We start from the raw sequence: 14112 nt of genomic DNA, 5'->3' as shown, positions 1-14112 counted from the left end.
AAGGAAGGAAGGAAGCTCTACACTTGAATTTTTGGCCCCCTACATGAGGATGGACAATTCCATAGCCTACATAACGACGAAATCTGTGAGCGATACCATGACCGTCCGGTTGCGGATAAAACCTGGCTCAATGGGTTACGGTGGGCGGGTCAGTTAATTTGTATGGATGAGAATGATGTAGCCCGAAAAGAGTATATGGGCAATACCTATGGTAGAAAAAAAAGACGAGGCAGACCCTGCCTGAAGTGGAACGATGGCGTAGATGAGGATGCCAGACAGCTTTTAGGGATATCGAATTGAAGGACCTCGGCGCAAAATCGGGATGTCTGGAGTTTCTTAAGAAGGCAGTCCTAGACCGGATACTGGTTGTTGCGCCGTTGATGAAGATGATTCGGCCGGAGACGACTTTTAGAGTAAAGCTGTCTAAAAGACCTAAGAATCTAAAAATTCCACGGAATTGATTGTCTTGATGCGTCCCCAAATACTGAAGCTCCATCCATGTGTATTTTGAGCGGCAGCAATCCATTTTTTACATTTCCATTTTTTACATTGCGATTGGCGTCCAACGTGAGGCCCTATATTTCTGAGCCCAGGTAAAGGTAGGGGGTTTGAAGCAACGTACTTTGTACCACCTTCAGTAAACCAAAAAAATATATATATATATATATCTCGGTGGGACCTCCACCTAGCGTAACAGGTTTATCCTCACCTGAGTTGCAAACGCAGAGCTGCATGCGACCAGGCGCGTGTCATGGGTTGCGGATAATGACATGACCCACCGGGTCAGCTACGAATATCGCAAGTTAATCTTGTAAATAAGTAGCCGCGGACAAGCAGAACGTTTCCCTTCGTGTTCGTCCTCCCTTACCGATTCTTCCCGTTCAGGGGGAGTAAACCTCCTTAACAAATCCGTAATCCGGGGTGAAGGGATCGACGCGCCTATCGGATGAATTGCAGTGACGTTACACTGTATTTCAGCGGCTCCCCTCCAAATACCTTCCTACCTTTGGAGGTAACCATGGGGCATTGCAACATTGGGGCTCTGTTGCAGGGTTGACTGCTTCCCCAATACTCGTGGGAATAAAATTGGGGAAAACAATTTAAATTCTCTTAATGGGACCCCAGGGATACGAAGACAGTACCCAACACGGTTAAGGGTCGTTCAACAACATCAGAGCGGCTCTTCGCCCTTGGATGTTTTGGCGATTATGCCGTCAACCACCAGGGACGGGAGACCTAGGCGCCGTATGGTTTGGACGAACCAACTCAACGAATTTATCGTCCGCGCCTATTACCGTGTCACGGATTTGGAATGGAATCCATCAGGGTACAGACATCGACTACATGACGCGTTCATAACTTGATTTCCGGAGCTAAGTCATGTTCTGGAACAGAACGTCGTCAACCGGGTGATCGTGAATAACAACCAAGTTGCCTTACCAACTAGGCAACAAATCTTCCAAGAGGTTTCACTTGAGCTCGGGCTGGAGTCATCAAATTACCGGACTAGTCAAAGGAGTAACACAAGTACTCCACCTGTAAGGCACTCCATGAATCCAGTAGTCAGGAGAAGCTTATTAACTGGGGATGTCGACCCAATTTATAATGAGGCTTTGACCGCATTCCAGGTCGCATTCACAGAGTATGCTGAGATTCTCCCAGACGCTAGGCCAAAGATCCAAAAACTGAAGTTTACTTCGGCAACTACTACTACTAACATCATTGCTGCCGTTGACAGAATTTTGGCTGATCGTTTGGCTAGCGAGATTACTGCTACAGAGGTTCACAGCCTGATCTACGTTGCAGCTGCCACGGTTATTCGTCTCCATAACCAACATCTTAGAGCGAATAACAGAGGTATGCGCAGAAGGACTTTACCGTTCTGGGTGTTTCCAGTCAACAAAAGAGTCGAAAAGTTGAGAAAGGAGATTGGTCGTGTGATGCAAGCACTCCTTGGAAATCCATTACCAATCGAAGAAATCCTCGAGGTGCTGAAGCAGAAACCTGCGGTATGCTCCAATCGCATCCGTAGCTATCAGAAAAGCTTTCAGCGAAGGACAGACAACACCTTGTTCTTCCAGAGCCAACGGGGATTCTACAAAAATCTCACCAGCTCAGATAGGGAAAGTAACCTCGATGTGGATAAGGCAGAAGACTTCTGGAGAAGTGTTTGGAGCGAATCCAGCCGTTGCAATTTAGAAGCAGCGTGGCTCCCACACCTTATGCGTTCATACGAGGCCCTCCCCGAAATGACCATGCCTGACGTAACTGAAGTCGACGTTGAAGCAGCCCTTGACAAGGCAGGTAACTGGAAGGCGCCGGGAGTGGACAAGATTCACAACTTCTGGCTGAAGCGGTTCAAGAGCACTCACAGGATATTGGCAAATCAATTTAATCAGATGATTGCCGATCCTGATTTAGTTCCACCATTTTTCACCAAGGGGATAACTTTCCTCATCCCCAAGGAAAAGGGTGTCTCTTGCCCTTCAAAATGTCGACCAATTACTTGTCTTCCTACCATCTACAAGGTCTTCACTTCAGTTCTGTGCGCGAACATCTCAAAACATCTTGATGTTTATAAATTGATAGCTGAGGAGCAAAAAGGATGGGCAAAAGGCTCCCGAGGCTGCAAAGAACAGCTTATAATCGATACGGTAGCTGTAAAGCAGGCTGTCCACCAAAAACTAAACATCTCGACAGCCTACATCCTTTTATAAATCAGCCACACATTCGTGGTTACTACAAGTGTTACGCTTGTATAAAATCAACCCGAATGTCGTTCTTCTACTGAGAACAGTAATGAAGAATTGGAGCACGAAGCTATCGGTATCTTCGCAAACATCAGGAGAGATACCAATCAGGCGGGGTATTTTCCAAGGCGACTCTCTAAGCCCACTGCGGTTTTGTTTCGCTTTGAATCCGCTATCCCATCTTTTGCGTGAAAGCAAATACGGGTTCCAAGTCAAGCATGGCATATTGTCGAAATGTACATTAAGCCATTTAATGTACATTGACGACATCAAATTGTATGCCAAAGACGAGAACCAACTTCGCTCCTTGCTGGACATCACCATCCAGTTCAGCAGTGATATCGGCATGCAGTTGGGTTTGGAGAAATGTCGCATAAAAACAATTATTCGGGGAAAACACACCGACAACGAAGGATACAGCCAAAATAACATCCGAATTGAGGGCATGGATTCGGACGACGTCTACAAATACCTCGGCATATTGCAAGCAACAACACCTGCTGTGGCAATAATCAAGTCTAAGTTGCTGGGGGAATTTTAACGGCGTCTGGATCTTGTCCTTAAAACTGAGCTGTACGGGAAAAATAAAATCATGGCAATCAACACCTTCGCCATTCCCGTCCTTCTATACACTTTCGGTGTGATACAGTGGAGTAATACTGATTTAGAAGCTGTCAATAGACGGGTAAGGGTACTTCTTGCAAACAACAACATGCATAATAGAGCTGCCGAAAAATTGAGGATCATCAGGGAGGAAGGGGGGTACTTGATTTAAAAACGTTGCACTACAATTAAGTGCATTCTCTTCGTGAGTTTTTCTATGAGAAACAATCCTCTAGCCAAATACATCAGGCTACCGTCATGGCAGATAATAAATTATCTCCTTTGAACTTGAGAAGCAGAGAATGGGATCCCATGTCGAATGTTACTTCAGTCCAACAGAAGATCGACATGTGGAAAGAGAAACCCATTCACGGAGGTTATATCAAGAATTTGTTGTTGTCAGGCACTGACATCGAAGCCTCCAACAAATGGTTGATAAATGATGTACTTTCCTATGAGACCGAAGCATTCCTAACTTCAATTCAGGATGCTTCGCTCCCAACAAAAAATTATAAACGGTACATTCTTCACGACTTCTCAATCACCAACTCCAGTTGTAGGTTATGCAACTGTGAAGAGGAGACCATCCAGCACATAACATCTGCGTGCAGGATGTTGAGCAGTACCGAGTACACCAATCGTCATAACTCCGTCTGCAAGATTCTCCATCAAAACCTTGCGTTGAAGTATAACTCAGCGGCAACCTACCATCCTTACTATAAGTATACTCCGCAGAGAATCTTGGAAAATGATCGGGTCAAACTACTGTGGGATCACACTATTGCCACTGACCACAGTGTTAATCATAACAGACCCGATCTATGATAGTTCTGCTTCTGAAGGAAGAACGAGCGTGCTTTATAATCAATATAGCCGTACCGTTGGACCGGAACACTGTTGAAAGACAGCACGAACAAATCCGAAACTACGGCCCCGTGGCAGACGATATGAAGCAGCCCTGGAGACTACAAAAGATCGAAGTAGTCCCAGTAGTAATTTCAGCGACGGGATTAGTCCCGCAGAACTTACATAAAGCGCTGAAAACGCTCGATCTTGGGGCTGGACTATACATGGAGATGCAAAAAGCGGTTATCCTTGCAACCTGTGCTATAGTCCGAAGAGTCCTGTTCGGTAACAATCTGACCTAATGGGTTTCAGTCTTGATCCGCACTGTCTTCGATATAAGATCCATGTTTCTGTAGTGTAGAACCTCCGCGTCATTGGCTGAAGTGTTTGCGACAATCGGGATGTAGTAATACATTTTCGCATGGTCGCACACACTTTGCGTTAAAACGCATCATCGCTGTGATGCGGGCCTTTGGATGTTGCCTTCAGTCCATCCTTAGGTTGGTCGCCCTCGGTCCGGTTGGGCGGGAAGAGGGTCCGTGGGCTTTTTTAACTATATATAGTTTGAGATATTCGATTATGCTAAGTCCTACCTGATTTCACTTTGTGACAGACCGACCGAGAAAACGTATCCAATTTTGATAAAAACAAAATGGCTGTGCTGAGTTTTAAGCCTCGAAGAAATGCTAGAATGTTCACCTCAGTGGACGCGGCAGGATGGGCTGCTGAGAAATGGTTGTGACGTATGGACTGCTTTTGGACGTAAGATAAATCGAGCAAAACAAATATGTGCCAGCTGTCGCTAAATATTGGCCCCCTCACTGGAAAGAGCGAAGAACTCGCAAAATATCGACGGAAAAGGCGCGTTGATATCTGCGCTCTGCCAGAAACCCGATGGTCTGGTGCCAAAAGATGCGACATAGAACCCGAACGTGTTAAAAATGGCTATAAACTTCTTTATTTTGGTAATCCATGCCCTCAATACGGTGTTGGGATCTGATCTCTGCTGATGATTTTATCATCGTTCGAGGCAACCTTAATGGTCACGTGGGTGGAATCGGAGACGGCAATAGTTGGCAAATCGATTAAATTCTCAAAAGACGCCGAAATTTCACCCCCACCACTAACTGCAAAGCCGTTCCCTATGACAACATTGCTCCCCAACATCCGCCATAGATCGCCGTTTTGCGAATCAAGCCACCGATAAAATAGTGTGAAGTGGCAACCGGGAAGCAAAGAAAGCAATCTCTGTTGCCTATGCGGTCCATTAGAAAGGGCTTTACGATAAACTGGACACTCAGGATGGCGAGAGAGATCTGTATCGACTTATCAAAAGCCGACACCAACCCCCATAGTATATCTAACACTTTTGTTGTGTTAATGACAGTACAGAACGGCATTAAAGGCGAGGAAGCAAGAATAAAGAATGAAATCTGAGAAAGCAAGAGGACCTGACGACATCACATCTGAACTCTGGAAAACGAAGGGTTGGAACCGAATACTGTTGGACAGTCAGTTCTTCAATTGAATTGCTGAGGAAGGTAGAACACTATCAGACAGAATGTACCACAGTTCCAATATAGAGAAAGAAAGATTGTTCAGCAGAATGTTCAAATCACCGATCGATCCGGTTGCTGTCCCATACCATGAAGACGAACGCATTCTTCACAAGCGTATTCGTCAAATCGTTGAAATAATCTTGAATCAAGCCGCTTCTGTCAAAAACTGCAGTAATACCGACGCAATACACGCTACTACCTTCTCTGCATTACCTTTGTGGATCTAGAACACAGGAACTCATCTGGTATGCCTTACAGCAAAATTTGATACAAGAAGGTGGTATTTTCCAAGCTTCGATTCCCATAAGACAAGTACTACCACTGTCAGTAGGAGTGGCCTACCTAGAACAGAACGACTTAAATATGAAATTGCCCATGCCTTCGCGCAACTTGGATAAAGTGACGTTTTACAACTGGTGTTCTCCTCAAATCTAACATTTACGCAGTCTCGTCCCTCCGTCGGCCTCAATGGTTTCGAGTGTTGGTCGACTATAAAAGATAATAAACGGCGCGTCGCGCTAACATAGATGAAGATACGGCATGATCATATTCAAAATGAGAATATTCGTGATCGACATGGGGTAACATACCAGTCGGTGCGAGAGAGACGTCTTCGTTGGCATGGTCAGATAATTCACGCTAACGAGAATTCACTAGCAAGATTGACCATCAACGTTGATGGGAAATGACCAAAGGGCCGGCCTAAATAGCGGTGAATCGATATTGTGGATGGTGATTGGAAAGCCTCGTGGCTGCATCCAGGCATTTGACAGAGCAAAATGGTGCAACCGATGCTAAAGAACCGATTCCGCTTCTGAAAGGGGCAAAGGCTAAAGCAGAAACTGAAAAAGTGAATGGTACCATTTATGTCCACTAGCGTTTTTGGGAGTATGTACTCCAAAGTGTTGGGCCGAACCCATCGAATTGCTCCAATGCAGTCTGTGTTGAAACACTTTTTTAATTGTTTTCATATCTTTTCTTAAGCGCTAGACTGGCTGATTGTCTTTCCAATGAGAATACTCATTTTTGCGGGACATCTGCTACACTGCGAATATATATCTATACATAGTCCGTTGATTTTCCACGGTGGAATCTCTCCTAGTATTGGACTACTTTTGACGGCACTCATTTTTGACATGCACTCAACAACGATATCGCCCAATAGTTCTCGCAGTTGAGTTTGTGACCTTTCTTAGCAACAGAGTGCATAAATGGCACTTTTGTCCCCAACTTTCGGCATACTTTCGTTAGGCCAAATAGTATTTATGAGCCCATGAAGCTTGATCGATATCTCCATACTCCATGCTTTTAGTAGCTCCTTAGGTATTCCATCCACAGCTGTCACTGTGGGCTGACATTTCGAAGTCTGCATATGTCTACGAAATTTCATTTCAATTGGTGCAGACGTCTTCGAGGAAAATGTGTCTAAGAGACTGACAGACAGACAATAAACGAATTTTAATAAGGTTTTATTAAACCGATACATATCCAACAGGATCAAATATCATGAAGAGGGAAACATAATAAAAGACTAAGGTGCAACCATTTCATTGTCGAAACCGCATGTGCTTGCATAAATTCCATCCATCTACCAGATCAACAAAATTTTCCTTGAAAATGTCTGCTATGCATATGCACAAAGAGCCCCCGATGGTAAAAAGTCCTTGAAAAGATCTCTCAATAAAATTTTCTTACCGAACTTTCCCCGATTGTTGCCTTTTATATTAGGAAACAATTTAGATTGTTTACCGACTTTAAGCGCGTATAACACACTTCCAATGGCGAACAATACATTGTTTTTGTTTACTTGATTTGCTTTTATTTATCCAGCCAAAGGCATCGTGCTCGTAAAATTGAAGTTACAATAAAAGGGCATCACCGGATTCATGTTTCGATATCGTTTTTCCACAGCATCAACAAGTGTAACGACAACAATGGGAATAATGGCAACTGGAAAACATTGCATATGTATACAAGCAAGTTATGGGTTTTCTCGCACCCTTGTCGTTGTTGTAAGTTTTTCAAGTGAATTCAGATACACCGACATGGAAAAAAATTGCATTTTATGCAAGAATCTGTCGGGACACATTACTGGATTTGGATCTTCCAACAATTTACCAGACAGCAGTTTCTATGTTGGTTTCACTCAAAGTTTTTCGAAAATGGTAGTTTGAATGCGAGTTTGATGTGTTCGATGCATGTAATAGCTTTTTGTTCTTTGCACTTTTATAACAAATAAGCAATGAACATGAAACTAATAGATACTATCTGCATTTCCATTCTCGGTTTGACATTTGTATTTCGGTGAGGATATTCCAGAATGACAGCCCTTAATTTTGTTAAAAAATTGTTAATAATCTATTCCATGTTACACTTAATCTCATATTTGATTAGTCTTAGATTCGTTCATTGTAAGAATCTTCGGAAGAGCAGTAGAGATAAAAGGATTGCCGAGGAGTAGTCGATGTGGGATAAGAATAATACCCACCAGAATATTTGGCAATTCTTAATTTCAGGACAATTGAATAACACATGACGTGGCGTTTTCTATTTAGGACAACATGCTACAGTTTACGGATTTTCTGGGAGCTCTACGCTCTTTTCCATATATTCTGCACCGTATAGTTGGCTCCTATCCCAGCTTTGCTACTTATCCTTTGGCTTATAACCGACACATTCTCAGTATCCTGATCGGTATGTTAAGGTAGACTTTTACCCAAGATCGAGTCAGCCCAGAGATCTCAATATGCTGCAGACAGGTAATGAACAAAGATTGGAACTTCCAAGCTGCAATAGCAGCTTCTTATTTTCGTGCGGTGCTAGAGTTTCACTGAAATATCATCTAAGGCATCAGGTGAGGGATAACTTTGCTAGTAATTACATTCAAGCCACAACACATTTGAAATCTGTGCAATAGAGGTGTGTACGAAAGAAGCCACGTGGAACGTACTAATCATAGCTTCCTAAGTGGGATATAGAAGTGCACTACCAATGGTCCAATTTTCGGACTGCGCTTGTGCGCTTCTGTGCTAGGTAGGCTTGGTAGGATAATGTTGGGGGAGAGAACCTTTTGGACACATGAAGGCCGCAAATGTTAAGTGATGCTCTATTACCACATCACGTTTGTAATGGGAACATGCTTGGTAATGTGATGATGCTCGGTAATGCAGCGATGCTTTTATTGCGGTGATGCTTGTTAATACGATGATGCTTAGTAATGTAGCAATGTTTAGATCACGCTTGGTGATGGTGATGTAATATCATACTTTAAGGTGATATCATTTTTTGTAATATTACATACATCACATACCCATCTCTTTTCTTCACTACTCACGACTGCTCAATATTGGATAATTATATTGAGCAATCACTTGGTGGTTAAATGACAGTAAGGATCGCACGACGATACCGTGATCTAATACACAGCTAGCACAAATCCTGCGAAATGTCTCCGGTATTTGAGCATCGACAGCTTTCCTATCAAATCCTATGTTAACCTCCGCGAGTTTCCGCGTCCTTAAAATGAAAAAAATCTGTCCAGAGCGGCACCCCTCGTAGGGGGTTGAGCAAAACGCTGACAACTCGGAAAATATCAACGTGTCTAGGAACCTAGGATTGGGCGGATCAAATGGCAACGACTTCGGCAACGTAAAGTGGCCTATTCTTTTACGTCTTGCAATGTGCGACCTCATTTTTCCAAACGGGTGCACCGCAGGTGCTTCTCCAAGAAGTGTCAAATAACAGGATTAGCATTCTCCGTCTCAAAAAAAGGAAATGGCTTGGAAACAAAGTGAATGATTGCGGACCTTACACAATATTCACCAATGGCAAAGAGCGAAGGAGCAGAGAATTCGATGTCGCCTTTGTCGTGAACAACACATTAAGGCAGCTGGTAACTGATTTCAAACCAGTTAATGAAAGAATCTGCTTAATCCACTTCAAGATGAAGTTTCTCAATACGTATATCAACTGCATGCACCAACGGAGGGCAAAGATGATGTCTTCAACAGCGAATTCTACACCTTAAGCAAGTCCTTGAAAAGTGCTGGGAATGTGACATTGATGTGCACCTTTGGTTGACTTCTGGTTGGCGTATGATAGTGTAAATCGTTTATGTACAAAGAAAAATGGTTGAGCTAAAGATCCCACCGAAACTAGTCTGGCTAGTGACAGCCACAATGATTAACAACGAAGGCTAGGTAAAAATTCAAAATGGACTACCACAAAGTTTTCCTGTAGTGTCGGGACTTAAGCTAGGGGATGGTCTCGGCCTCACCCTTATTAACGTCATCAGTAAGATGCCCTCAGTTGATGTGAGAGGAGCACGCAGACGACTTGGATATTCTTACTTGATCGATGCTTCGTCCGGGCAGTGAAGTGGGGCGCAGGGTCAATGAATCCCAAACGAAATACGTGACCCAATCTCGAAAGGCGGTTGCTAATATGCAGAATATTGCAATGGGCAGGCATAATTTCGAACTGGTGGACTAATTCGTCTACCTAGGAGTCCTACTCCGGAAGGACGGAAGTGAATAACACGAAAGCCAAAGGCGGATTACTACTGCTCATAAAAAATTTATGCGGTGCGCCCCATAATGAAATAGAGAAAACAGTCTGAAGCAATAAACTACGCATTTACAAGATATTAATTCGTTGTTAGAGAGAAAGGTCCTCCGAACGATTTTCGGAACCGTAAAGGAAGGAAGTGAGTGGCGAATCAGATACCATCATGAATTGTATGAATTATTTGACAACTCACTAGCACACTCATTAGTCAAAAATTATTTCAAATAATTTAATCGCTAGAAATACCTTAAAATGATATTTAGATGCTTTGCATCCTTCACTGCTCTACCGCATTCAGGATAATTACGCGAATCATCCAACCCAAAACGATGCAGATTCTGCCTGCAGCAACCAATGTGTCTTGTGAGGAAATGTTAGCTGGCCTCCCCCATGTTTCCGCTTAAGCCGTATTCTAATGTTCCTGTGCGTCCAGCGACCCTTCATAGACCCATTCCATATGGATCGCCAGATATCAAACGATTCTGATCTCATCGCACTCCTGGGGTCTTTATGTTCCTTCATACGTCTTGCATGATGCAGCACACTTTTCTTTCGCTAAAATGACGACCGCAATTATCCCCGCTACCATCAGTGGTGGATCTAAAAGCGCTGTAAATTCTCGAAGCCATCAGTCAGTAAACTGAATTAATCTGCTCCCTTCTCGGCGCACATAAGTGATTTCTGACAGTGTTTCGGCAACACAAGCATACTCTACTCACTCTCAAAAGTTTACTTTGGCAACAGTTATCACGCCCAGATATTTGAAAGTTGACTTCGAGATGATCGTATGTCCATCGACCTCAACTTTCGCAGTGCTCTTTTTTCTAAATGGCGTTATTAAGACTAGTTCCGTTTTCTCATTCGCTAAGGCCAATCTGACCCTTTCTAGTCAGGACTTTACTACTCAAATTCCCTGCGTCGCATAAACCTCTACAGCTTCTGGTTGCTTTTCTGTGAAAACTAGTGTCAGGTAATTCTCGACTATACTTGCCAAATATCAAAAAATACCAATACCAGCCAACGCCTCTTTAATTTAGTTTCAGTTACTGAAGTTGAATGCACTTTTTAGAACTAGATAAAAGCTACACTGGCTCTTCACTAAATCATTGCTGCTTTTGACGATGGGTAGCAGTCTTTTGTAGATAACCCCTGCCAACATCTTCCACTTTGCATCTAGAGCAGGCGATACGATGCTCAATCTTCAGATAGCTTACTGGGTTAAAGAATTAACACCGACTTTTACTTTATCCACTCAGTTTGGAATATTCCTTCTTTTAGGCACGATACGATGGTGTTAATGAAAAGGTCGGGTCTAGTCTTCATTGCCAACTTCAAAGCTCCGTTGGGAATGTCAACCTACCCACGGTTGACGACACTATAACAGACCGCCCACAGCTCCTCTTCCTTTGCGAGAGGTATCATGCACTCGCTGCCTTCCACTGTTTTGGGGGTCGGGGAACACAGTAGGAACAATCTCTTCGCAATCTTCTCATTACCTCTTTGTAGGCCCAATCACTAGGGTTTATATCGGCATAGTCGCATCACTGTTTGGAGCAGTTCTTTTTGCTCCTCCGAATAACTTCCTTTAAGCGGCCTCGTAATTTCAATATGCTTCTTCTCAATCAAAGCTCCGAGCTCAAAGAATTGATGCTTACCAATGCCAAGCTCCAGGCGGCAAAAAATAAAATGTAGGAAAGCACGTTAAATGCTACCGGTGAAGGTGTGTTAAGAAGGAGTAATCCTGCTAAGACTCATAGAGAAGCTCTGACCCCAGGAACTAGTTTTCGAGCAGCTTGAAGCAAAAATAATAGCTGTCCGAGTTCATGAAGGACAAGCATAACGTGCAGCAAGCTATTAAAAACATGGTGGGTGCCATTAGGGTCTTCTATAATGGGTCGCTGGGGGAGGAAAGAGCTCCGAAGGAAAAGCCGAGCCTGTCATTCCAGCAGTGTCACAGGCGGCGTAAGTAACTCCAAAACGTAATGTTAGCGACCTCCCAGCAAAGGTAAGACTTCGAGAGAAAGACGGTAATATTCTTGGGAATCAACAGACTCCTGGAAGGAAGAAAAGCACACTAGCAGTTCCGAAGAACGGAACTAAAAATACGAAAGATAAGAATCCTATGCCTATGCTATGGTGAAATCTGACCCCGGCTTAAAAGATCCGGGTGGAAATGTCAGCAAGATTCGATGGGCCCAGAAATATGATCTCGGGGTCAAAAGCATGGGATTTACATACAGCGAAAGGACGTTGACAAAGTGATATCCAGAGAAAAAATGTGTCTGTGTTGGAGGAATTGGAAGAAGAATCCATCGTGAGCTTGAGAAATGCCTATGGTAATACCCAAACGGTCACAATGCGACATCAGTGGAGGCAGCGTGAATTGGATGGGTTGTTTGCCACCTGCGAGAGCATGTTTGATTGGACAGTTCGCCAAGGCATACAACAGCGGCATTGATCGATCCTAACGAAGCAGAAGATATGGGGAGAAAGATAATGTTGCCAAGTAATGCAATTGGGACCCCAAATGCCTATTGTATGAAGGAAATGAAAGAAAGGATAACCGGTATGCCAGAAGTGGTAAATGTCCTGAATTCTGGAAGGCGTAGATCTCAACGAAAAAATGAGGTTTATTCAAATAAATCTCCATCTTTGCAGGCCTTACTTGAGCAGACTTTTTATGAATCTCAGATGGCAATTGCCATCATAAGTGGACCCTGCAGACACCGTGAGGGAGGTGTATGGGTCACAGACTCGATTGGTGCTGCAGTGATATGGGCGCACGGTCGCCAAGCTATGCTATAGTTCATGGGCCAGTCGGGCAGGGGTTTCGTGTAGGCGAAAATAAGTGGTGTGTACGTGTACAGCTGCAACGCCCAACCCAGTATCATATTGTAAGACTTTGAAGACATGTTATACAAGCTTGTCCTCGATGCAAGGGAGCGAAAGTGATTCCCGGTAACTTCAACGCTGGGGTCTCGAGTGAAGAAGCAGGAAGAGTGGCGGAAGGGGCCGAAGGGAGCCACACACCAGTGACACAGGATACCTAGGCATCAGGCTGGTCTACGAAAACATCGAACGAGGGAAACTTCTTGGAAGTGTGGCTAGGCCAACCTACTAAAGAAGGCAGTCTCACGGAGAGAGCTATGTCCCACAATAAATCGCCAAGGCATGCGTCCATGCTTAGAAGGTGCTCATTCTCAACTAAAAGACCCAACTACTGGTGAATAGCGAACTGGCCAGTCTTTGATCAGCCTGCCACTGAGCTAGACGAACAGCACAAATGGCGGTTGCGGTGTTTAGGGACAAAAGGAGCATGTTCATAAGGTAGCGCGCAAAAACGAAAAGCTGCTCATCCAGCGGAGCAGCAGGGAATGTTCTAAGGTACTTTGCTTGGAAGCGAATGTAAATCCGTGGAGGAGCACCTTAGGATTATAATGAGACGGCTGCGACGACAATTCCTCCAGTAAACACGTTCGAGTCGTAGGAGATCTGCAGCAGAATAGGTGACAACAAACCTCTGCGTCTGGGTCGCATGTCCTTAAGCTCGCCGTGAATCTAGGCCAGATATGTTCGCTGAATTTTTTCGAAGCGTGCATATCCGTGGGGATATTCCCTACAGCATGGAAGTGGCAGAAGTTGATACTGGAGCTTAAGAGTCGCAAACCTCTTTTTATGGACCCATATGTCTTCTAAACACTATGGGAAAAATGCTGGAGGGGGTAATTTATAATAGATTACTCTCGGTCGTCGAGCACCAAGGATAGATAGTATTGATTTCGTAAAGC

Source organism: Hermetia illucens, chromosome 5, assembly GCF_905115235.1.
Source record: "Hermetia illucens chromosome 5, iHerIll2.2.curated.20191125, whole genome shotgun sequence".
Taxonomy (NCBI): Eukaryota; Metazoa; Arthropoda; class Insecta; order Diptera; family Stratiomyidae; genus Hermetia; species Hermetia illucens.
This window is presented reverse-complemented; position numbering follows the sequence as displayed.